The sequence below is a fragment of the Bubalus kerabau genome, chromosome 17, assembly GCF_029407905.1.
Source record: "Bubalus kerabau isolate K-KA32 ecotype Philippines breed swamp buffalo chromosome 17, PCC_UOA_SB_1v2, whole genome shotgun sequence".
Lineage (NCBI taxonomy): Eukaryota > Metazoa > Chordata > Mammalia > Artiodactyla > Bovidae > Bubalus > Bubalus kerabau.
The window spans coordinates 64,016,113-64,041,811 of NC_073640.1; the positions used below are offsets into that span (position 1 = coordinate 64,016,113).

General features: G+C 41.6%; 1 long non-coding RNA gene across 2 annotated transcripts; it reads right to left on the reverse strand.

Moving 5' to 3' along the window:
* Nucleotides 1-246: 246 nt before the first annotated feature.
* On the reverse strand, nt 247-25,699 carry LOC129631063 (uncharacterized). 2 transcript variants are annotated; one of them, XR_008703876.1, is made up of 3 exons: nt 23,718-25,699; nt 7,388-7,487; nt 247-589 (listed from the first exon to the last, which is right to left on the reverse strand). It is a non-coding gene; the product is annotated as an uncharacterized LOC129631063 (long non-coding RNA). The 2 variants fall into 2 exon arrangements; XR_008703875.1 differs by lacking the exon at nt 7,388-7,487.

Consider the following 25,699-nt stretch of genomic DNA (forward strand, 5'->3'; position numbering starts at 1 on the left):
TGGTAAATCATCTGCAATGCTGATATTCTCACTTTTGATCTATCATTCCCAAATTCTTTAAATAAATATGCACTAAAACTCCTACACTTGCACATTCGATATTAGTTTTCTCACTGCTAATGTATGTACCTTCAGATATTTATATATTACATTCAATGTATGTCAAAGGCATGAGGAAACAGTTCCTTTAAGCCTAGATGAGAGACATGTGCTGAGAATTTTACATGTGGTAAAATTTTATGAATCTTAGTTCAGAATTTTGCAATCATGTTTTTTAATTGTCCTTTCTGTGATTTTGTTAAATTTATATTTGCTAAAATGATCCCATGGAAAGTCTTAGTTCAACAGAAGAAGAAAGGATAATTGAAGCTGGTGAGTTTATGAGAGAATTCACAGCAAGCCTTGAGGGACCCTGTGGAAGGTCAAGGCTAGAACCAGGCCCAGACAGTGCCAGTAAGTGGGACTCAGGCTTATAAGTTGACCCTGGGTGAAATCCTCTGGGCTCCACAGACTGAAGGTGAATCGGTCTCTTCAGACCAAGACGAGCAGGATTCTGATGAGCTCTGTGAGGGTGTCATTGAACGGGGACCTGTGAAGTAGAACCTGGGGATGAGCAAGACTGCTGATCACAATCTTAACACTTCATTCATTACAATCAATTGAAACACTAGAAACCATTCACTTTTATTAATAACCATGTGTTAATTTCACACAGGGTTGAAATTAAACATTTTACAATCCACAGTATGATCCAGGATTAAATCAGATTAAAAGCACAGAGAAATACTCATTTTTCTGATAAAAGGATGTGAGGATCATTATGTTTATGACTTCCAAAACAAACCCTAGGAAACACTTAGTAAACAAGAAATACACTAATTACATGCCTTTTCTGGAAAGGGTTTCTAATACATTTCTAGGTTATCACAGAAGCTGTCTTTATTTCAACATTGTCAAGTCATATACTTCACTTATGCTCATATTATAAAGATAAATCAATATTGTAGTGAACTGTGATTGTGTTCTTAAAGTTCAAGTGATATAAGTAATGACAATTTAGAACCAACTTTTGGAGAAGTTCCCTGGTGGTCCAGTGGCTAAGACTCTGCATTCCCAATGTAGGGGGTCTGGGTTCAATCCCTGGTCAGGGAACTAGGTCCCACATGCTGCAACTAAGATCTGATGTAGCCAAATAAATAAATATTAAACAAAAAACAATAGAACCAACTTCTTTTTTACTTTAATACATGGAAAGATTTCATGATCACTTATATTATGGCAACCTCCCAGGATACTTCATATGAATAACAAACACCTTCACTTAGATGTTCATTGTACATTTTACATTACGGTATTGATGAAAGTGAAAGAGGAGAGTGAAAAAGCTGGGTTAAAGCTCAACATTAGAAAACTAATATCAGGGCATCTGGTCCGATCACTTCATGGGAAGTAGATGGGGAAACAGTGGAAACAGTTTTTAAACAGACTTTATTTTTTTGGGCTCCAAAATCACTGCAGATGGTGACTGTAGCCATGAAATTAAGACACTTAGTCCTTGGAAGGAAAGTTATGATCAACCTTGATAGCATACCTAAAAGCAGAGACATTACTTTGCCAACAAAGGTCCGTCTAGTCAAGGCTATGGTTTTTCCAGTGGTCATGTATGAATGTGAGAGTGGGACTATGAAGAAAGCTGAGCACCGAAGAATTGATGCTTTTGAACTGTGGTGTTGGAGAAGACTCTTGAGAGTCCCTTGGACTGCAAGGAGACCCAACCTGTCCATCCTAAAGGAGATCAGTCCTGGGTGTTCATTGGAAGGACTGATGCTAAAGCTGAAACTCCAATACTTTGGCCACCTCATGTGAAGAGTTGACTCACTGGAAAAGATCCTGATGCTGGAAGGGACTGGGGGCAGGAGGAGAAGGTGATGACAGAGGATGAGATGGCTGGATGGCATCACCGATTCGATGGACATGAGTTTGGATAAACTCCGGGTGTTGTTGTTGGATAGGGAAGCCTGGCCTGCTGTGGTTCATGGGGTCGCAAAGCATTGGACATGACTGAGTGACTGAACTGAACCGAACTGATCCTTCATCTTCTAATGGAAAATAGGTAGAAATGGTTGCAACACAACATAAAAAGGCTAATCTTGGAAGCATAAACCGTCAAAAACTTTTTTTCGTTCACACTAGAAACAAAGCATAGTATGGATTATATGAGCAGTGAATTACATTCATTTTGCTTTTCAACTAATCTCAAATCAAGTCATTGTAAACAAAGATACATTGCTAATAAGTGTAGCCTTCTAACTGTCAACCTTTATCTCACGATCCTGGCTAATATATCCATTTTCTGTTTTTTAACTATGAATTGCTCTCTACAGTAATTCTCCATCTACAGAAAATTTAGAAAAGAGGATTGATGAAATACTTTCTAGTATGCAATCTCTGTAATTTATTTCAATTTGATTTTTGATTAAATACTTTTCTACATATTTGTTACAACATTTCCATAGGTGTCTTGTATAAACTCTTGTTTTCTGATGTATGTTTAGGGCAAACATCTTCCATCACTTGATCCATCACTCTCCAGCATGTGTTCGGAGATGTTTAGTGAGATGACCACTATGACTAAAGGCTTTGATACAATCTGTACATTTATAAGGTTTCTCTGCAGTATGCATTTGCTGATTTTCAGAAATTGTTGAGTTGTGATTAAAGGCTTTGCCACATTCTGTACATTTATAAGGTTTCTCTCCAGTATGAATTCGCTGATGTTGAGTAAGATGCGAGCAACGGATAAATGCTTTGTACATTCTGTACACTTGAAAGGTTTCCTTCCTGTATGACAGAGGAAGGTGAGTGAGCTACACCACGGCCAACAAGAGGCGTCGTAAGGTCGAGGGTAGTAAGAGGCCAAAAGCACAGGTACTTAGGGGCGGGGCCAGTGGGGGCGGAGCCTTGCCTCCCCTCACCCCCTCTCCTGTCAATTTTGGGTCTGTTGGTCCTTCTGTCCAGTTGTGCTTCCTTTCTCTACCTTTTGATGCCTTTAAATCTCTTGGTTTCCTTCTGGAGCAGAGCTGCTTCCTGCCTGTTCTAACTAGTGTTTCAGACAATTAAGGCAAAAGAGAAAAATTTTGAGAGGTGTCTCTATGGGAATCCGAGGTGTTTTCAGCAAGTTGAAAAACGGGGAAAATTCAAAAGCCCTTTTTGTGAGTGTGTGAAGATGGGTGTCTCCTCAGTGACGAAAAGTAGAACGTGATCACTTCAGCAGCAGCCGCAACAACAATTAACAGAAGCAATCTGTGTATCAACAGACTCTGGCAGGAGTAACGGTATGTCACTTCTGTGGTTATGTTATAAACAACAATGTGGGTCCGGTCTCCCTCTTTCTTTCTGGACTCACTTCCTAAGAGAAAAGCCAACTGCCCTGTTGTAAGTAGGTCTCTGGTTACAGTTTCCTCCCAACGGTTCATCTGAGTGATTCAATTCAGTTCAGTCGTCAGTCGTGTCCGACTCTTTGGGACCCCATTGAGTCAGTGATGCCACCCAACCATCTCATCCTCTATTGTCCCCTTCTGCTCCTGTCTTCAACCTTTCCCAGTATCAGGGTCTTTCCTAATGTCACTTATTCGCATCAGGTGGCCAAAGTATTCGAGTTTCACCTTCAGCAACAGTCCTTTCAATGAATATTCAGGACTGATTTCCTTTACGATGGACTGGTTGGATCTCCTTGCTCTCCAAGGGACTCAGAGTCTTCACCACCACAGTTACAAAGGATCAATTCTTCAGTGCTCAGCTCTCTTTATAGACCAACTCTCCCATTCATACATGACCCCTGGAAAAACCATACCCTTGACTACACGGACATTTGTTGGCAAAATAATATCTGTGCTTTTTAATATGCTGTCTAGGTTGGTCATAACTTTTCTTCCCAGGAATAAACATCTTTAAATTATATGGCTGCAGTCACCATCTGCAGTGATTTTGGAACCACAAAAAATAAAGTCTGTCACTGTTTCCATTGTTTCCCGTCTATTTCCCATGAAGTGTTGAGACCAGATGCCATGATCTTAGTTTTCTGAATGTTGAGTTTTAAGCGAACTTTTTCACTCTCCGCTTTCAGTTTCATCAAAAGGCTCTTTAATTCTTCTTTGCTCTCTGCCCTAATGGTTGTGCCATCTGCATTCCTGAGATTATTGGTATTTCTACCAGCAATCTTGATTCCAGCTTGTGCTTCATGCAGTCCAGCATTTCTCATGATGTACTCTACATATGAGTTAAATAAACAGGGTGACCCATGCTTAGGGTGGGGCCAAGAGCAATGCCAATAATAGGATCACACAAGAGCTTGCTAGAGCATGAAAGGTGACACACAGAGCACACCCCGTGGAGAATATTTTGCGAGGAGAAATATTCAGTGGCTTCTCTCCCAGTGGGTGTGCCCCAATCCCACCAGCCTCGCACCACAGATCAGAAACACAGCTCAGAAACAGATCTGGGGCTCTATTCCACCAACCAGGGAGAGGTATCACCACAGAGAGGGCAGTGAAAACCACAGAGCAATTGGGAAGATCCCCTCAATATCCAGGGCAAGCTCTGGTCATAGTAATCCAATCAAAGCCCAGATCGAGGGGATAAGGGCACAAACCTCTGGATCAACTTCACCCACCAAGTTGCAGACACCAGACAGAGGACTAACTGGGCTCCTGTAGCCTTCAAAACAGAGATCACAGACAGAAAACTGGACAAAATGAGATGGCAAAGAAATAGGTTATATAGAGGAAAGCAACATCAAACCCTACAAGAACCACTAAATGAAGAGAAGATAAGCAATCTAAAAATGACTTCTTGCTTTGAGTCATCTTAAGTGAAGACACCGGACGTTTTCACAAATCCTAGGCTCCTGATAATTCTTTAATCCACTTCTTTTCAAACATGTTTCTGAGAGTGCTCTATTAGATGTTTCAATCTAAAAATCATAAATGATAGTGACAGAAAACGAATCAGAAACTGAGGACACGTAAGACAGTGTCCGAGGAAGTGGATTACAAATAAGATAAACTAAATAAAGTGCTAGTTCTTAAGAAATTAAATAAGAAGAGAGCCTTTTAAAAATATGGTTGAAACACAGGGAAGTGTACTCATAGCTCTGTGGAGACCAAAGTGGTACGGAAATCAATAGAATGGGGAAGACTGTAGATCTCTTCACGGAAATTGATATACCAAGGGAACTTTTCATACAAAGATGGGCACAATAAAGGACAGAAATGGTATATGGACCTAACAGAAGTGGAAAATATTAAGAAAAAGGGACAAGAATACAAGGAGAGATATACAAAAAAAATCATAATGACCAATAAAACCAGGACCGTGTGATGACTCAGCTAGAGACAGATATCCTGGAGTCTGAAGTCAAGTGTGCCATGGGAAGGATCATTATGAATAAAGCTAGTGGAGGTGATAGAATTCCAGTTGAGCTCTTTCAAGTCCTAAAAGATGATGTTGCTCAAGTGCTGCACACATTATGCCAGCTAATTTGAAAACTCAGCAGTGGCCACAGGACTGGAAAAGGTCAGTTTTCATTCCAATCCCAAAGAAAGGCAATGCCAAAGAATGACGAAACTAGCACACAATTGCACTCATTTCACATACTACAAAAGTAAGGTTCAAAATTCTCCAAGCGTGGCATCAACAGTGTGTGAACCGAGAACGTCCAGACGTTCAAGCTGGATTTACAAAAGGCAGAGGAACCAGAGGTTAAATTGCCAACATACATTGAATCATAGAAAAAGCAAGAGAGTTCCAGAAAAACATCTACTTATGCTTTATTGACTACGCCACAGCCTTTGACGGTGTGGATCAAAACAAAGTGGAAATTCTTAACAAGATGGGAATACCAGACCACCTTACCTGCCTCCTGAGAAATCTGTATGCAAGTCAAGAAGAAACAGTACCGGAGATGGAACAATGGACTAGTTGCAAATTGGGAAAGGAATATGTCAAGACTGCCTATTGTCACCCTGCTTATTTAACTTATATGCAGAGTACATCATGCAGGAGCTCTCAGCTCGGTGCCTGGGTTGGGAAGATCCCCTAGAGAAGGGAATGGCTCCCCACTCCAGTATTCTGGCCTGAAGAAGTCCATGGATTGTATAGTCCATAGGGTCATAAAGAGGGCTTTTGAACTGCAGTGTTGGAGAAGACACTTGAGAGTCTCTTAGACTGCAAGGAGATCACACCACTCTATTCTAAAGGAAATCAATCCTGGATATTCGTTGGAAGGACTGATGCTAAAGCTGAAGCTCCAATACTTTGACCATCTGATGTGAAGAACTGATGCATTGGAAACATCCTGATGCTGGGTAAGACTGAGGGCAGGAGGAGAAGGGGACAACAGAGGATGAGATGGTTGGATGGCATCACTGACTTGAACGTGAGTTTGAGCAGGGTCTGGGAGTTGGCGATGGACACGGAAGCCTGGCATGCTGTAGTCCATGGGGTCCCAAAGAGTTGGACACGACTGAGCATCAGAACTGAACTGACTGATCGGTATAATTGATTCTCTTTGCTATACAGTAGTACAAAATTGTAAAACAGCTATATTCCAATTAGAACTTTTTAAGCTAATTTCTTTAAATAATCTAGAAATGTTTATAACTTGAATCAAATATTAATAATATGGTGTGAAATGTGCTAAGCATTTATGCCAGTTCATTTTAAAATTCTATGAGGTAATTGAATATAGTAAATATTTTTGCATTTTAGAATTGGAGCAAATACACTTAAGATATTTAATATGAGATCATATAAGGAAAAGAGAAACTTTGTAGTCAACCTGAGATGTGCAGTCTTTCATTTTCGGGAGGTTTTGCTTTCTGTAGTGAAAAAAGCTTTTGAGTTTGAAATTTATTTAGAAGGTCCTTCTAGCTCCCAGTGGATAGGAAGTTATAAATCAGAAAACAAAAACCTGTCCCCAGTATTCCTAGACATTTAGCAGTTTGTCTACCACTTCACTCACACATTTTTGCCTAGAGGTACAAAGAAACTTTCAAAGGACTGTCATACTGTTAGTCAAAATGGGCACAGTTTTCCTAGGACCCCTAAGAAATGGAAGAGCAACCAATGAATGCAGTTTCTCACAAGACAAGAGGAGACTTTTAGTTCACACTGTGATGAAGGAAAGTAATCACTGGAGATGAATTTATGAATGATTTAAGAGACAGACTAGGGCAGGTGATACATTTCTTTGGCAGCAGTGGACACAAACCCAGGTTTTCCAAAATCATTTCCACTGAAGATGATCTTCCAAAACCACCTGACAAAGAATGACTTCCTCTAGCTCCTTGGACCTCTTATCTGAGTCATCATCTCCAGCCATTCATACCTGCCTGGGAATATGGCTGTTGCCTCCATTCTCCTTATAGTCCTGGGATTGCTCAGTTGCTCCAGAAAGGTAATGAGGTCCAGCTTAGAGCCCACAAGACCTGTTCATCAGAGAAAGGAATATTTGTGTTTCAGAGACTCATCAGTGTGCAATCCAATATGTGTTCAGTTGAGACAAGAACGCAAGAGACAATGTTAATACAGCCTGGAAAATGATTTCCCCAAATCCTTTATTCAAATCACCTATATAACACTAACAAATACATAACATCAGATCCTGAGATACTGGTCAAGTACTACGAAGGCAAAGTAAGTGTGTAACTGTGAAATTAAGAAAAGGTGTGCCTCTGGGATGACCCAGAGGGATGGTATGGGGAGTGAGGTGGGAGGGGGGTTCAGGATGGGGAACACGTGTACACCTGTGGTGGATGCATGTTGATGTATGACAAAACCAATACAATATTGTAAAGTAAAAATAATAATAAAAAATAATCTAAAAAAAAGGGGGAAAAAAAAATAAAAAATAACAGGGGTGTCTATTTAATACTACAGAGCGTAAACAATTACCACTAACCTAGAATGTAGTGATAGGTTCCAGTGAAGGGTGTCAGATTCATGATCTCCAAACAAGAAGATTTCACTTTGGGACCACAGACCAGGCACCAGGGTTGATGGCTCAAGAGCATTTGTGTAGCAGAGTTTTATTAAAGTGAAAAAGGGACAGAAGTTTCTGACGTAGACATCAGAAGGGGGTGGAGAGTGACCCCTTGCTAGTCTAAACAAGGGAGCTATTTACTTTTTTAATCAGTAATTACAATAAATCAAAAGAATGTCTCAAGGTTGTAAAAATTTTACCAGACCCACTCCCACAATCCTAAAGGAAATCAGTTCTAAATATTCATTGGAAGTACTGATGCTGAAACTAAGACTCCAATACTTTGTCAAGATGATGGAAAGAGCTGACTTATTTCAAAAGACCCTGATGCTGGGAAAGATTGAAGGCTGGAGGAGAAGGGGACGACAGAGGATGAGACGGCTGGATGGCATCACCGACTCAATGGGTTTGCGTAAACTCCGCGAGTTGGTGATGGACAGGGAGGCTTGGTGTGCGGAGGTCCATGGGTTGCAAATAGTCAGACAAGACTGAGCAACTGAACTGAACTGAACCAGACCCTCTCCCATAATATAAATTCTAAGATATCAGGATTAGCCAGAATGTTTTCAGGAAGGAGAAACTGTGCTCAAGCAGGATACATTTTGTTATATAATCCCTAGTACAGAGTTTAAACCGAGTTTTTTGTTGTTTAATCATCAGTTCTGGGCTTAAAGAAAAAGTCCTGTGTCTAAGACTCATAAAGACATAAAAAAGTCATTTTATGTGTCTAAGACCAAGGAATGTAAAGAGAAAGAAGGTATTTGTCTTTTCCTCCTTTAGAATTGCAGACCCGTATCTCCTTCTTGAGAGTCCCAGACCACCCCCCTCCCCCTTCCTCCTCGGGACCCTGGACTTCTTATCAACCTGCCTAGAAATTGACTCACAGGAGGCAGAGTACATCAAGGAAGAAAAAGGTTACCAGCATAATGAATTATCCTGAAGCCTTTCTTTCCAAATTCATACATACCCATTTCCCTTAGAAAGGAGAGATTTCAAACTATTGTGGGAATCAGAAATTTTCAGAAACATTCTAGAAATGATGGAACCAAAACCCAGTAGGTAGATAAGGGATTCTGGAAGGAAGCTGTCATCATCCAAGCAGGCCAGCTTCCTAGAGTTCTCTCACATCACGTCCCTGTACAGTGCCCATGGAAAATTTTGTGAAAAACTCTGGACCACTGAATTGAGTCACTGGGCTTCCCAGCTGGCTCAGTGGTAAAGAATCTGCCTTCCAGTGCTGGAGATGCGGCTTCAGTCTCGGGGTGGAGAGAATCCCGGGGAGGAGGAAATGGCAACCCACTGCAGAATTCTTGCCTGGAAAAATCCCATGGACAGAAGAGAGTTGATTCTATGTATAATGGCACTTTCAAACTCTGTCCTAAATATCTAAATGGCATGCAGGTGCTAAGTCATCACTGCATTTCCCAACGTCCTTAAAATCCCAACACCAAACCACATCCCAGTGGGAGTGAGGATAGGAGTGACTGCAAATGCTGATCTCTCACAAAAAGAATATTTTCAACAGTTGAATGTCGCTGATTGACGTTGAGAACTCATCATGCTCCACAGAAAGTGAGGCTGCAGACAAAAGAGAAAAGGCTCTGGGACACAAGGAAGTAGTCTAAAGGGCTGATCTGCACTATCATAAGAAGAAATAGGAAAAAATAAGATGATAATAAATGCCCGGGAAGAAAAATTAGAAGCAGAGAGCTAAAGGCTTGCATATTCTCATTCGGGCATTTTAGGAGGAAAGCAGACACAGCCTGAGACCCAGGACAGGATATTTACCTGAGCTGCCATTTCCTCCCCTTCTTCCTCCTGCTCTGTCTTCTCTGGGGATATTACGCGGCAAACGCACTTCTGAGTTTTGAGAAAATACCTTGGAGGGCATCAACACAACTTTCTAACCTGCAACCACCGCTCCTACAAACACAAGGATTTTGAAAAGCTGAGAAGACCGACCTCTCCTGTCCTCTGTCTCAGGAGAGATTCAGGGACAATCAATTCCTACCTAGAGACCAGCCTGTGAACTCATTTCTTGATTGTTCTTTCCCCATAGAGAGCTCCTAACACTCTGCTCACACAGATGATGTGAGCTGACTGACTTCCCCGGTCCAAATCCAGCTAGACCAACCCTGCTGCCTCTCCTCAGACTGACTCCGGGGCTCAGCTCTAAGATGGACCAGATGGACCAGGAGCCACGTCCTTAACCCGGGCCTCTGCTTAGAATCTCCTGGAACACTTCCTACAAACCACACTGATGCTCCCACAGGACCACATAGAACTCTGTTGGGAGGGCATCAGTGAGGTCATTTCTGAAACGGGTCACGTAATCCTGATGGGAAACCAGAAGGAAACCACTTGGCTAGAGATTCTTTCTGAACCATTTCAATGAATACAAATCCCTGGTGGTCAGGTTCCCACTCCAAGAACTTATGAATCTGCAGGTCTACAGTCAGGCCGTGAAAGGAGTCATCAGCAAATCCCATTTTTTTCTGATGTTTCTTCCCCGAAACCAACGTTCCGGAGTCCTGAGCTCAAAATCTCACACTCACCACACCTAAGACCTCTCTGTAGGGGACGATTTAGGGCAGGAATTTCTGAGAGAGGTTAAAGCTAGAATCAGGCAGAGAAAACAGGAGTACTTGGAGTTCAGCTTTTATACTTTACCCTGAGTGAAGTGCCTCAGGCTCTCTAGGCTGAGTGTGGGTTAATTCATTCAAACCAAGTCAAGGATTCCGGTGAGCTTGTGAGCGTGTTGAAAGGTTGTTGTTCAACCAAAAAAGACCCCTGGATTCTTGGCCTCCTGAGGAGAAGAATTCAATCTGGAGCCAGAGATGAGGCTTGATCGCTCAGAGCTTTTGTGTAATAAAGTTTTATTAAAGTATAAAAGAGAATAGAGAAAGCTTCTGACATAGACTTCAGAAGGGGCAGAAAGAGTGCCCCCTCGCTAGTGTTAGCAAAGGAGTTACATACTATTATTTAGTAATTCCAGTGAATCAAAAGACTGTCTGGAGGTTGTAAAGACCTCACTAGGCCCACTCCCATAATTTACATTTTAAGACAACAAGATTAGCCAGAAAGTTTTTTTCCAGAGAGTGTCCTCAAGCAGGAAAAAGCCACGTTTGTCCTTTCTTCCTCCTTGAGAATTCCAGACCCCTCTCTCCTTGGGGACCCCTGGACTTATCAACCTGCCAAGAAATTGACTCTCTCAGTGTGATTGAATGGGGGTCTGTGGATAGACCCTGAGGTCCAGCAAGACTGCTGGTCTCAAGGAAGGGCTTCATCTAGTGCATGTGCTCACAAGACTGGCTGGTGTGAGCTCAAGGACCTGCAGGCTGCCTGATCCCCAGACAGATGCTGAGGCAGCAACATCATGGAGCAGTTTAGGGAAACTGTCAACAATACTCTGTATCATCTTTCTTACTAGAATCATCCCAGTGTCTAAGCAGTTACAAAATGAGAGAGGAGATACAACCTAGAAATGATGGAATGTACATGAAGTTATGAGAAGTTTAAATCCAGTGAGTAAACTAATTTCCCCATATGCCATCTTTGTGTGTTACCGAACAGTTAATTGCGGTCTCTTCACTACAACCTTAAATAAGGTGGGCGAGGTTGCTGTTGGTGGTGGGTTAACATTTCATACATTACAACAACCGAAACAATAAAAGCCATTCACTTTTATGAATAACCATGTATTAAATTTCACACATAGTTGAAATAAAACCTTTTACAATCCGCGGTATGATCCATGATTAAATACAGATCAAAAGTACGGAGAAAGATATTCCTTTGTTGATAGAATGATGTGAGATTTCTGATTTCCATGGCTTACCAAACCAAGACTAGGAAGCACTTAGCAAGCATGATATGCACCAATTCCATGCCTTTTCCAGGAAAGCTTTCTTACGTTTCTAGGTTATTACTGTCCTTATTTCAACACTGTCAAGTAGTAATCATGACTTGTGTTGATATTATAAAGATACATCAATATTGCAGTGAACTGTCATTGTGTTCTTCTTACAAATGAAGGATATTACTATTGAAACATTACAACGAACTTCTGTCTTTCTTTAATACACGGAAAGATTAAATGATCACTTACTTCATGGCAACCTCCAGATATTTCACGTCAACGACAAATACCTCTATTTAAATGTTCATTGTCCATTTTACATTATGCTATCCTCAATCTTCTAATGGAGATTAGATAGAAATGGTTGCAACACAACATAAAAAGGCTAATCTTTAATAAATCATCAAAAACCTATGTTTGCAAACACACTAGAAAGAAAGCATAACGTGGATTATTTGAGTGGTGAATTACATTCAGTTCAAATAATGTCACATCACATCATTATTAACAAGCATATATACATTGCTAAGAACGGTAATGTTCTAACCATCAACCTTCATCTCACGATTCATGCTAAAATATCCATTTTCCACCAGTTTTAACTATGGAGTGCTCCCTGCAGTCATTCTCCTTCAGAGAAACTTCTGAAAAGAAAATTGATGAAATGCCTTCTAGTACGCATATTTCGGAGAAGGCGATGGCACCCCACTCCAGTACTCTTGCCTGGAAATTCCCATGGATGGAGGAGCCTGCTGGGCTGCGGTCCTTGGGGTCGCAAAGAGTCGGAGACGACTGAGCTACTTCACTTTTCACTTTCATGCATTGAGAAGGAAATGGCAACCTACTCCAGTGTTCTTGCCTGGAGAATCCCAGGGACGGGGGAGCCTGGTGGGCTGCCATCTACGGGGTCGCACAGAGTCAGACACGACTGAAGCGACCTAGCAGCAGGAGCACGCATCTTTACTTCGATTTAACTTTTGATTAAATACCTTTCTATATATTTGTTACATCATTTCCATTGGTTTCTTATATAAACTCTTGTGTTTTCTGATGCATGTTTAGGGCAAACGTCTTCCATCACTTGTTCCATTACTAGGGCTTCTCTCAAGTGTGTGTTCTCAGATGTTTAGTGAGACTACTACTATGACTAAAGGCTTTGTCACATTCTGTACATTTATAAGGTCTCTCTCCAGTATGAATTCGCTGATGTTGAGTAACATGTGAGCACTGAATAAAGGCTTGGTCACATTCTATACATTTATACGGTCTCTCCCCAGAATGAATTAGCTGATGTCGAGTAAGAAGTGAGGGACGATGAAAGGCTTTGTTACATTCTTTACATTTATAAGGTTTCTCTCCAGTATGAACTCGAAAATGTGTAGTAAGAATTGAATTCGGATTAAAGGTTTTGCCACATTCTGTACATTCATACGGTCTCTCCCCAGTATGCATTCGCTGATGCTTAGTAAGACTAGAACCCTTAATGAAGGCCTTGCCACTTTCTGTACCTTTATAACATCTATCCCAAGTATGAATTCGGTGATGTTGAGTAAGGGTGTTTTCGTAATAAAGGCTTTGCCACATTCTTTACATTTATAAGGTCTCTCTCCAGTATGAATTTGCTGATGTTCGGTAAGATGTGAGCCACGATAAAGGCTTTGTTACATTCTTTACATTTATAAGGTCTCTCCACAGAATGAATTCACTGATGTCCAGTAAGATGTGAGGAACGGATAAAGGCTTTGTTACATTGTTTACATTTATAAGGCTTCTCTCCAGTATGAATTCGCTGATGATAGGTTAGCTGTGAGTAGCAGATAAAGGCTTTGCTACATTCTGTACATTTGTAAGGCTTTTCTCCCGTATGAATTCGCCAATGTTGAATAAGATTTGAGTTGTGATTAAAGGCTTTGCCACATTCTGTACATTTATAAGGTTTCTCTCCAGCGTGAATTCTCCGATGTTTAGTAAGAAGTGAGCTATGGTTAAACGCCTTGGTACATTCTGTACATTTGAAGGGTTTCCTTCCTGTATGAATTTTCTAATGTCTACGTAGATGGCATGAGTTACTAAATACTTTCCCACATATATTACACTTGTTTTCTTTCTGTGGATTCTGAACAGTCTGCTGTTGAATAAGTTCTGAAGACTGATTAGAAACCTTCCCATATTCAGTACAAGTCCACTCTTCAGTACAAGTACTCTTATCTAGAGAAAAACCTGACATTTGATCAAAGGTATTTCTACATTTATTACTTTTAGAATCCTTGTTTGATGTTTCGGTACCCTGATGTTTCCTAAGGTTTGAGTCTCCTTCAACCCTATACCCATTTTCATTGCCTGAATACCTTCTCAGTCCACCATAAATACTCTTGTAATTATTGGAGCTGGAGCTGTTACTTAAGGTCTGACTCATTTTATTACATATGGAAAGTTGTTGTGTATTAACCATATCACAATATTTACTGAACAATGATGGCTGGATTATGTCTCCTCCATTATTATCAACATTATATATCATGGAATGGAGAGAAAATATCTGTCGGGGGAAGAAAAATGACTCTCTGCTCACGGATCTCTCAAATTGATTAGATAGTGAATTTTCCCACTCAGTGTTAAATTGTAGGTGTTCAGACATCCCTGAATGTATGTTTAGCCGAAGCCTACGTTCACAATTGTATGAATGAGGATTTGCAGTAGAGACTAAATTACCTTCCATATTTTCCACATGTCCCTTCAGAGAATATGTAGGTTTCAAAAAAGGATGGAAATCTTTTCTTAAACACTTACACTTCTCGGCAGATATTGAAGATTGAAGTTGGTGTTTTCCCAGTTCGACTCACGTTGCTCATTGCTTTTGGCAGTATTGCTAGCATTACGTGTAACTGCCTCCATTTCTTTATGTCCATATAAAAATCCTCTCTGTCTTTCATATACCCTTGTATATTCCCAGTCTTTCATTAAATTTAAGTTTCTGAGGTGAAATATTTGATATATTCCTAGGTTTGCTTTTGGGAATACATCTTCTAACGCTGCATTCCTCGGCATCAAATCCTGGGTGTCTTGTGGAGACATAGCTGAAAGATACCAAATAACAAGTAATTTTCCCTGCTATTCTCAGTGAATATCTTTAAAGATTTAAAGAAAATTGATGACCATTAGCTAGTTTAAAAATAAAATAGAGACCGAAGGATCAAGATGCCAGAGGCTTAGGCAGATGCGGAGCTCATCTGTCTGTCCACAAATGAATGAGAAATGGAACAATTCTCTCGGAGCCCAGCTGAACAGTAGCAGAGGCCCTTGGATATCTGAAAGGACAAGAAAGATTCCTGCTGAGCCAGGTAGGACAAAAGAAAGAAGGAAAAGGAAGAGGAGAGGAAGTGGGTTGGGGCGTGTAACCCAGCCGGGAGATGAAAGTGAGGAGATGTCTCCATATCCGGGGAAGACTCTCACTGGGGGAGCTCAGTTTGGACAGAAGGAAAGCCTCATTCTCTGTGCGAAGAAAACATGGCAACCAGCGTGTGGCAGCAGGACAGAGTGAGACCTGCACACAGGGTGCTGACCCCAGCCCTGCCCACCCAGCCTTAGAGGCATGTCCACCAATGCAGACAAGGGCTGGGTGCTGAAATGTGGGGTTTGTAGAGCGGACCAAGGCAAAGGACTACTATTGGCTATGAGGAAACATCCTGAAGGGATGGCCATGACGGAGGAGCTCTGCAAACAAGATGCTTGTGGTGAAGCCTGAACCACCATAGAGCAGAGTGCCATTGGTGAGTGACGCCCAAACAAGAAGCCCATTGCATCCCTTGTCCCTTGTGCCGGCCTCTGCTCTCCAAGGACTATGAAGAACTCCATCCACGTAGGACTTTTAGCCCCTAGCCAGGGCCTCCCCCATCCAACGCCTCCACAATCAGCAGAATCCTGTGCTCTGGGGCAGCTTAAGGAGAAGACACTTGTGAGTTGGCCACACGCACAGATGAAGCTGAAAGCACAGGTGAAACCCAGGGATAAAGAAGAAACCTGAAACCTCTCCTTGGAGCAACACAAACCATGGGCTTACACCCACGACCGGCCTTGTAACCTCAGCCTCTACAGAGCATCTGAATCAACAACCAGCGCTCTCTCAGTCATGGCAGGTGTAGCTTTAGCAGCTGTAGACTTTGGGGGCTTCTACACAAGGGGGGTTGGGCCAGGACAGAGCCTGAGCTTCTCCGTAGCACCACAGCGGGTTCAGCTGCACACTCAATGCAATCCCAGGACCTGACTTCACTGAATCTATGCTGGTGACCTTGCGAAAACAACATCTGAGAGACACCAGGGCCATGTGCCATCATGCCCATGGTTAAGGTGGTCCAAGAGCAGTGCCAACACTACATATCATGAGAGCCTGCAGAACGCATGAGAGGGGACACCAGAGCACACCCTGAGGTGCACATTCCTAGAGGAGCAATACTCAGTGACTTCTCTCCCAGTGGGTGTGCTCCAATCCCACCTGCCTGGCACCACAGATCAGATTCACAGCAAAGACTCAGATCTGGGGGCTCTATTACTCCACGCAAAGAGCAGGCACCACCAGAGACAGGGCAGTAACAACCACTGAACAAGGGGGAAACAGCCCTGAATATCCACAGCAGGCTCTGGTCACAGTTCACAGCAATCAAAGCACAGATCAAGAGAGGATAAGAGCACAAACCTCTGGACCAACCTCATCTACTAAGGTGCAGATACCAGAAGGAAGATTAACTAGGTTTCTGCACCTTTCAAAACAGAGACCACACACAGAATGCTGGACAAAATGAGATGGCAAAGATATAGGTTATAGGGGAAGAAACAAGATAATAACCTCCAAGGACCACTGAATTAAGAGGTGATAGGCAATCTAATAATTCCATCTTGCTTTTAGTCATCTTAAGTGGAGACACCAAACACTTTCACAAATCCTAGGTGCCTAGTAATTTTTAAATGCACTTCTTGCCACACATGTTTCTGAGAATGTTCTATTAGATATTTCAATCTAAAAATCATAGATGATAGTGACAGAGAACTAAGCAGAAACTGAGGACACATAAGACTGTGTCCGAGGAAGCTGAATAGAAATAAGATAAACTTAATATAGTACTGGTTTTAAGAAATTAAATAAGAAGATAGACTTTAAAACTATAATTGAAGGAGGGAATTCTACTCATTGATCTGTGGAGACCTAAATGGGAAGGAAATCAATAGAACGGTCAAGACTAGAGATCTCCTTAAGAAAATTAGAAGTACTGGGAATATTTCATGCAAAGATGGGAACAATAAAGGACAGAATCGGGATGGACCTAAAAGAAGTAGACGATATTAAGAGAAGTTGGCAAGAATACAGGGAATAAGTATACAAAAAAGATCTTAATGACCGAGATAACCACGATGGTGTGATCACTCACCTAGTAACAGACATCCCGGAATCCAAAGTCAAGTCAGCCTTAGAAGGCATGAACACGAACAAAGCTGATGGAACTCCAGCTGAGCTATTTCAAGTCCTAAAAGATGATAATGCTAAAGTTCTGCAACTCGATAGGCCAGCAATTTTGGAAAACTCAGCAGTGGCCGCAGGACGGGAAAAGGTCAGTTTTCATTCCAATCACAAAGAAAGGCAATGCCAAAGAACGCTCAAACTACTACACAATTTCCCTCATTTCAAACAATAGCAAAGGCTCAAAATTCTCCAATTGAGGCTTTAACAGTACCTGAACCGAGAGCTTCCAGATGTTCCAGCTGGATTTAGAAATGGCAGAGGAATCAGAGATCAAATTGCCAACATCCCTTGGATCATGTAAAAAGTTAGAGAGCTCTGGAAAAACAATTACATCTGCTTTATTGACTACACCACAGCCTTTGATTTGTGAATCACAAGAAACTGTGGGAAATTCTTAAAGAGATGGGAACACCAGACTACCTTACCTGTCTGCTGAGAAATTTGTATGCATGTCAAGAAGCAACAGTGAGAACTGGACATGTGACAACGGACTGATTCCAAATTGGGAAAGGAGCACATCATTTGTCACCCTGGTTATTTAACTTATACGCACAGTACTTTATGCAACATATCGGGTTGAATGAAGCACAAATTGGAATCAAGATTTCAGGGAGAAATATCCATCATCTCAGATACACAGATGACACCACCACCACCTTACAGCAGAAAGCAAAGAGGAACTGAGGAGTCTCTTGATGAAACTGAAAGAAGAGGGTGAAAAAGCTGGTTGAAACTCAACATTCAAAAAGCGAAGATCATGGCAGTGGTCAGATCGTTTCATGGCAAACAAGGGGAGAAACAGTGGAAACAGTGAGAGACTTTAAGTTTTGGACTTCGAAAATCACTGCAGATGGAGACTACAGCCATGAAAGTAAAAGACGCTTGCTCCTTGGAAGAAAAGGTATGACCAACCTAGGCAGCATATTAAAAAGCAGAAACATTACTTTGCTGACAAAGGTCAATCTAGTCAAAGCTATGGTTTTTCCAGTAGTCATGTATGGATGTGAGAGTTAGACCATGAAAAAGCTGAATGCCGAAGAATTCATGCTTTTGAGCTGTGGTGTTGGAGACGACTTTTGAGAGTCCCTTGGACTGCAAGAAGACCACACCAGTCCATCCTAAAGGAAATCAGTCCTCAATATTCATTGGAAGGACATGGTGAAGCTGAAGCTCCGATACTTTGGCCACCTGATGCAAAGAACTGATGCACTGAGAAAGACCCTTATGCTGGGAAAGATTGAAGATGAGAGGAGAAGTGGACGACACAGGGTGAGATGGTTGCATGGCATCACTGACTCAATGGACATGAGTTTGAGCAGGCTCTGGGAGTTGGTGATGGACAGGGAAGCCTGGTTTCTGCAGACCATGAATCGCAGACTCAGACTTTACTGAGCAACTAAACTGAACCGACTGATATTTATAATTAATTCTCTTTGCTGTATAGGAGTACAAAATTGGAAAACAGCTATATTCCAATTAGAACTTTTAATAAAGATTTCTTTATATAATCTAAACATTGTCGTAGTTTAAATCAACCATTAATAATATAGTGGAAAATGTGCTAAGATTTTATGTCCATTTATTTTAAAATTCTATGAGGTAATAGAATATAATAAGTATTTTATCATGTTAGAATTCAGGCAAATACACTAAAGATATTTAATCTGAGATCATATAATGAAAAGAGAAACTTTGAAGTCAACCTCAGATGTGCATTGTTTCATTTTCACCAGGTTTTGCTTTCTACAATGAAAACTTACTTAAATTTGAAATTTATTTAGAAGGTCCTATGTGTCGCTCCCAGTGGATAAGAAATTATAAATCAGAGAACAAAAACCCGTCCCTAGGATTCATAGAAGTTTGGCAGTTTGTCTACCACTTCACTCACACATTTCTGTCTAGAGGTAGAAGGAAATGTTAAAAGGACTGTCATACAGCTACTCAGAAATGGGCAGAGTTTTCCTAGGGCCCCCAGAAATGGAAGAACAACGAATGAATGCAGTTTGTCACAAGGCACGAGGAGACTTTTAGTTTACACTGTGATGGAGAATGGACATCAGTGGAGAAATAACTCCAGAAAGAATGAAGGGATGGAGCCAAAGCAAAAAGAATGCCCTGCTGTGGATGTGACTGGTGATAGAAGCAAGGTCCAATACTGTAAAGAGCAATATTGCATAGGAACCTGGAATGTCAGGTCCATGAATCAAGGCAAATTGGAAGTGGTCAAACAAGAGATGGCAAGAGTGAATGTTGACAATCTAGGAATCAGCGAACTGAAATGGACTGGAATGGATGAATTTAACTCAGATGACCATTATATCTACTACTGCGGGCAGGAATCCCTCAGAAGAAATGGAGTAGCCATCATGGTCAACAAAAGAGTCCGAAATGCAGTACTTGGATGCAATCTCAAAAATGACAGAATGATCTCTGTTTGTTTCCAAGGCAAACCATTCAATATAACTGATCCAAGTCTATGCCCCAATCAGTAACGCTGAAGAAGCTGAAGTTGAACGGTACTATGAAGACCTACAAGACCTTTTAGAACTAACACCCAAAAAAGATGTCCTTTTCATTATAGGGGACTGGAATGCAAAAGTAGGAAGTCAAGAAACACCTGGAGTAACAGGCAAATTTGGCCTTGGAATACGGAATGAAGCAGGGCAAAGACTAAAAGGGTTTTGCCAAGAAAATGCACTAGTCATAACAAACACTCTCTTCCAACCACACAAGAGAAGACTACACATGGACATCACCAGATGGTCAACACCGAAATCAGATTGATTATATTCTTTGCAGCCAAAGATGGGGAAGCTCTATACAGTCAGCAAAAGCAAGACCAGGAGCTGACTGTGGCTCAGACCATGAACTCCTTATTGCCAAATTCAGACTTAAATTGAAGAAAGTAGGGAAAACCACTATACCATTAAGGTATGACCTAAATCAAATCCCTTATGATTATACAATGGAAGTGAGAAATAGATTTAAGGGCCTAGATCTGATAGATAGAGTGCCTGATGAACTATGGAATGAGGTTCGTGACAATGTACAGGAGTCAGGGATCAAGACCATCCCATTGGAAAAGAAATGAAAAAAGCAAAATGGCTGTCTGGGGAGGCCTTACAAATAGCTGTGAAAAGAAGAGAAGCAATAAGCGAAGGAGAAAAGGAAAGATATGAACATCTGAATGCAGAGTTCCAAAGAATAGCAAGAAGAGATAAGAAAGCCTTCTTCAGCAATCAATGCAAAGAAATAGAGGAAAACAACAGAATGGGAAAGACTAGAGATCTCTTCAAGAAAATCAGAGATCCCAAAGGAACATTTCATGCAAAGATGGGCTCGATAAAGGACAGAAATAGTATGGACCTAACAGAAGCAGAAGATATTAAGAAGAGATGGCAAAAATACACAGAGAAACTGTACAAAAAAGATCATCACGACCCAGATAATCACGATGGTGTGATCACTGACCTGGAGCGAGACATCCTGGAATGTGGAGTCAAGGGGCCTTAGAAAGCATCACTACAAACAAAGCTAGTGGAGGTGACAGAATTCCAGTTGAGCTATTCCAAATCCTGAAAGATGATGCTGTGAAAGTGCTGCACTCAATATGCCAGCACATTTGGAAAACTCAGCAGTGGCCACAGGACTGGAAAAGGTCCGTTTTCATTCCAATCCCAAAGAAAGGCAATGCCAAAGAACGCTCAAACTACTGCACAATTGCACTCAACTCACACACTAGTAAAGTAATGCTCAAAATTCTCCAAGCCAGGCTTCAGCAATACATGAACCGTGAACTTCTTGATGTGCAAGCTGGTTTTAGAAAAGGCAGAGGAACCAGAGATCAAACTGCCAACATCCGCTGGATCATGGAAAAAGCAAGAGAGTGCCAGGAAAACATCTATTTCTGCTTTATTGACTATGCCAAAGCCTTTGACTATGTGGATCACAATAAACTGTGGAAAATTCTTCAAGAGATGGGAATACCAGACCACCTGATCTGCCTCTTGAGAAATTTGTATGCAGGTCAGGAAGCAACAGTTAGAACTGGACATGGAACAACAGACTGGTTCCAAATAGGAAAAGGAGTACGTCAAGGCTGTATATTGTCACCCTGTTTATTTAACTTATATGCAGAGTACATCATGAGAAACGCTGGACTGGATGAAACAGAAGCTGGAATCAAGATTGCCGGGAGAAATATCAATAACCTCAGATATGCAGATGACACCACCCTTCTGGCACAAAGTGAAGAGGCACTAAAAAGCCTCTTGATGAAGGTGAAAGCGGAGAGTGAAAATGTTGGCTTAAAGCTCAACATTCAGAAAACGAAGATCATGGCATCCGGTCCCATCACTTCATGGGAAATAGATGGGGAAACAGTGTCAGACTTTATTTTTTCGGGCTTCAAAATCACTGCAGATGGTGACTTCACCCATGAAATTAAAAGACGCTTACTCCTTGGAAAGAAAGTTATGACCCACCTAGATAGCATATTCTGCTGGGAGCAGTAGTTCTGCCCCTGGCAAAGGTCATGAGGAAGGAGGCTCGGCATACGCAAAGGCGGGATCGAGCCTCAGGAGTCCCCCTGGAAATTCTCGAGCATCTACCCTCCAAAATCAGTGTCTGCCTACTTTCTGCTTTGTGCTCTCACCTACACCTCTGACTTTTTGGGGGGCTGTCCCCCACTACCTCTCTCTGAAAAACGAATTAACTTACAGCTCCTGTTAATAATTCCTGGGTGTGACAGTGTTTCAACCTACAAACTCCTTTGGAAGTCCTCTAGCCTGCCTGAATAGGTTTTTCCAGCCACATGTGTTTGTTCAGAGCCTCCCAACTGTGAGAGGCATGAGATGTTCTAAACTGTCTGAATACAGATTCCTTTGAGCAGTTAAAAGATTGATTAGAAATTGTATTGGTGAAGGGTTTTTCACTTCTTGCGCCAATGTTTGCTGCTAAGTTTCCATATCCCTTACCTGCTGTGTTCCTGGCAATGTATTGATTAATATAATTGGTGTAAGTAGTAGCTTTAATGTTTGTAATCTTGGACCCTTGAGTTAATTCTTTTTCTTGTTATACCCCACCACACCTTTGCCCTATAGGAATGCAACTTTATCTAATGCTTTTGGAGGGTGGCGCCTGACTTTAATCACCTTTAGAGAAAAATAAGTTTCTTAAAATGTTAACAGGCCTCCAGGCCAGAAGATGATGCAAATCACCTAAACTTTTGCATATGATAAGTTTGCAGGAAGAAAGCCTGGCTTACTGCATGACTCTACCCCTTCCCCCATTATCCTCTATGCATAACTTAAGGTATAAAAACTACTTTGGAAAATCATATAGATCACTGGGAAATAATGTATTCACTTAGCCCAAGTAACAAAGAAGATTTCAAAGGTAAACCTAGAACAGATCACTTCAGAGGTAAAGAAACTTAAAATCCATTATCAAAGGCAGCTCAACATCGCAAGAAAACATGTATTTATGCACAAAACTCTTCCCTTGGTGTCCTCTTTCCATAAAACCTTATCACTTTCTGTACCCATTACTTTGTTCTCCCATGCTGAAAGAGCCACCTCTAAGTCAGACCTACTTCCTTTTCTCTTCATAAAATGTAATTTCTTTCCTCATACCTTCTTTACTGAAAATACACATGCTACTTTCCTGAAGCAGCCTAGAACTTAAGCATTTTGTGGATTGGTGAACATAAATACCAGTGATAAGCACTAAAAGAAATATTCTAGAGAACATCTCAGGATGGCATCAAGCATTAGTCATGAATAGTCCAACATCTCTACTTTCTCTGTAAGAGGAAGTTAGTCCTCAGTAATGAATGTTTCAGAATCTTATTTTATTTGCAAATGACCTAGCTAGTCAATAAACTTCCATCACTTAGTTTGGCACAGCCCTAGAAAGTCAGGATACCGAAATCTAGAGAATGTTTTAGAGAGATATTTCTAAAGTATAATTATTCTTAAAAGAGTTTCTCTGAAAGACCATATCTCTTTTACATTTTCTTTGAAGTTTTTTTTTTTTTTTTTTTTCTTTTTTCTTCCCCTTTCCTAGAGGTACTTTCCTGGTTGAGAAACTTGTAACAGATATAAAAATATAACAATATGTAAGTAATAATAAACCTAGGCACAATGAAAATACTGTGCTTAATGACTCTTAGACATATCTACATTAGATTAGCAAACAAACATTAATGCTAGATATTTAATATTTCCCAGTTCACGTGAATCTGAAATTCACTTAGGTAAATTTCTCTTGGAGTTAGAATTGTCTGATTTGTAAGCACTTACCTTCCTTGAGGTGAAGTGAGTGAAGTCACTCAGTCATGTCCGACTCTTTGCGACCCCGTGAACTGTAGCCCACCAGGCTCCTCCGTCCATGGGATTCTCCAGGCAAGAATACTGGAGTGGGTTGCCATTTCCTTCTCCAGGGGATCTTCCCAAACCAGGGATCGAACACAAGTCTCCTGCATTGCGGGCAGATGCTTTAACCTCTGAGCCATCAGGGATGCCCTTTAGGCCATTTAAATTAGAACTCATTTAGAACTTCAGCAATATTATAAAAAAAAAAAAGCACACTGAGCCATACATAAATCCAGACAGACAGACAGAGATTTCATAGTTTCCTGGTTAAGATTTAAAACATCTCTTTGACCGTTTGTTTGTTTGGCTTGAAGTTCTGATTTGCCCCAGGCTGAGTCATGACATTCAAGGACATGGAAAGGGTTAACTACAAGCTTTTCCCTAGGCAGGCCTTTTAACAAGCTGCTGCTGCTGCTGCTGCTAAGTCGCTTCCGTCGTGTCCGACCCCATAGACGGTAGCCCACTGGGCTCCCCCATCCCTGGGATTCTCCAGGCAACAATACTGGAGTGGGTTGCCATTTCCTTCTCCAACCTAGTTGTTAACAAGCTAGTTGTTTTAAAATGTATATGCAAAAAGAACCGGTTTTGCAGTTTCCAAGGGAAAGAAACTTTTATTTTAACCAGTTTTCTCCAGTCTAAAGAATATCAGGGCCATCCTGTGTCAAAAAGTTACCTTTCCTTTCTGTAGTCTTAGTTTTATAGCTAAAATATAGACCAAATTATGCTCAAATTGACTCTAATATCAGGGGCATTTCAGCTAATAAAAATTTTGGACTGTCCCTGTGGTGGAAAGTGAGGTCTTTGTCCCATAAGAAGAATCTGAAGGGCTAAGGGAATTTGCAGGACTGGGGGAACCTTGGTCCTTGGCAGCCCTGAGAAACAGGAGTACTCAGAAGGGAATTCTTTAGGATGTTCAGGCGTGGGGGAAGCTTGGTTCCCTCTCCACGTGAGAGATAAGCTTCCTTAGAAAGGGATTCTTTAGAAATGTTAGGACAGTTTTTGATCCTTCAGGCTTTTGAATATAGAAGAAACCTGGACCAAAGGGAACCTCAGAATCCTTTCCTAGAGATCATGGGGATATAAAAGGTCACATAGAGGTCATCTAGGAAATCTGATGGAGAGGGAGAGAGGGACAGGAGACAGGCAGGCAACAGAATGTAAGGACATTCTGAATCCTTTCCCGTCTTTTGGCAAAACCTAGTGAGCCATTCAGAGGCCATTTTTGGCGGTCCCCTGTTTGTTTTGGAGCCAGGCCTTTTGAAGGGTGACAAGTATCCAGTATCTGAGAATGTAGACAAAGGTTGAGTATGAGAGCCTCCTGGGATGTAACAGAACCCACTCATAGCCTATCTACCATAGAATGGGAGTACTGAGAGTCACTGGCTGAGAGAAAGACCTCCCTTTTTCCCCAGTGGTCTCTCCGTGTGACTGAGGGCACAGAATGGCCGAGTGGCCCAACAGTCACATCCAACAGTGAGAGGAGACCTCTGAGAACCATGCAGCTAAGCCACCAGGTGACACGGGCAGAGAAAGACAGAAATTCCTGGGAGCAACCAGGTGACTCACCATTTGGTGATTCCCTGAAACGTGGAAGGCACTCTTGGGATGGCTCAGAGGCAATACCCAGGCTTCTGTAAATCAATCCAAACCAAAATGGAAAGAAGAGAAAGTGACAGGGAAGAAGGCTGAGGCATCCGCCGAACAATATATCCGGGAGGCGGTGGCCTGGGAAGAATGCTCTCTGTTTTGCTTCAACCACTATGAGCCCGACATGGTGGACGGAAGTTGTCTTGCTGTGGGTGGATGCCCTTGTGGCCTGATCCTTTCTGTGTGCCCCCCATCCTCACATGGGAGCCTTTCTGTGGCAGGAGCCCTAATGGCTTTTACGTGTCTGATCTGTGCCCACAGAA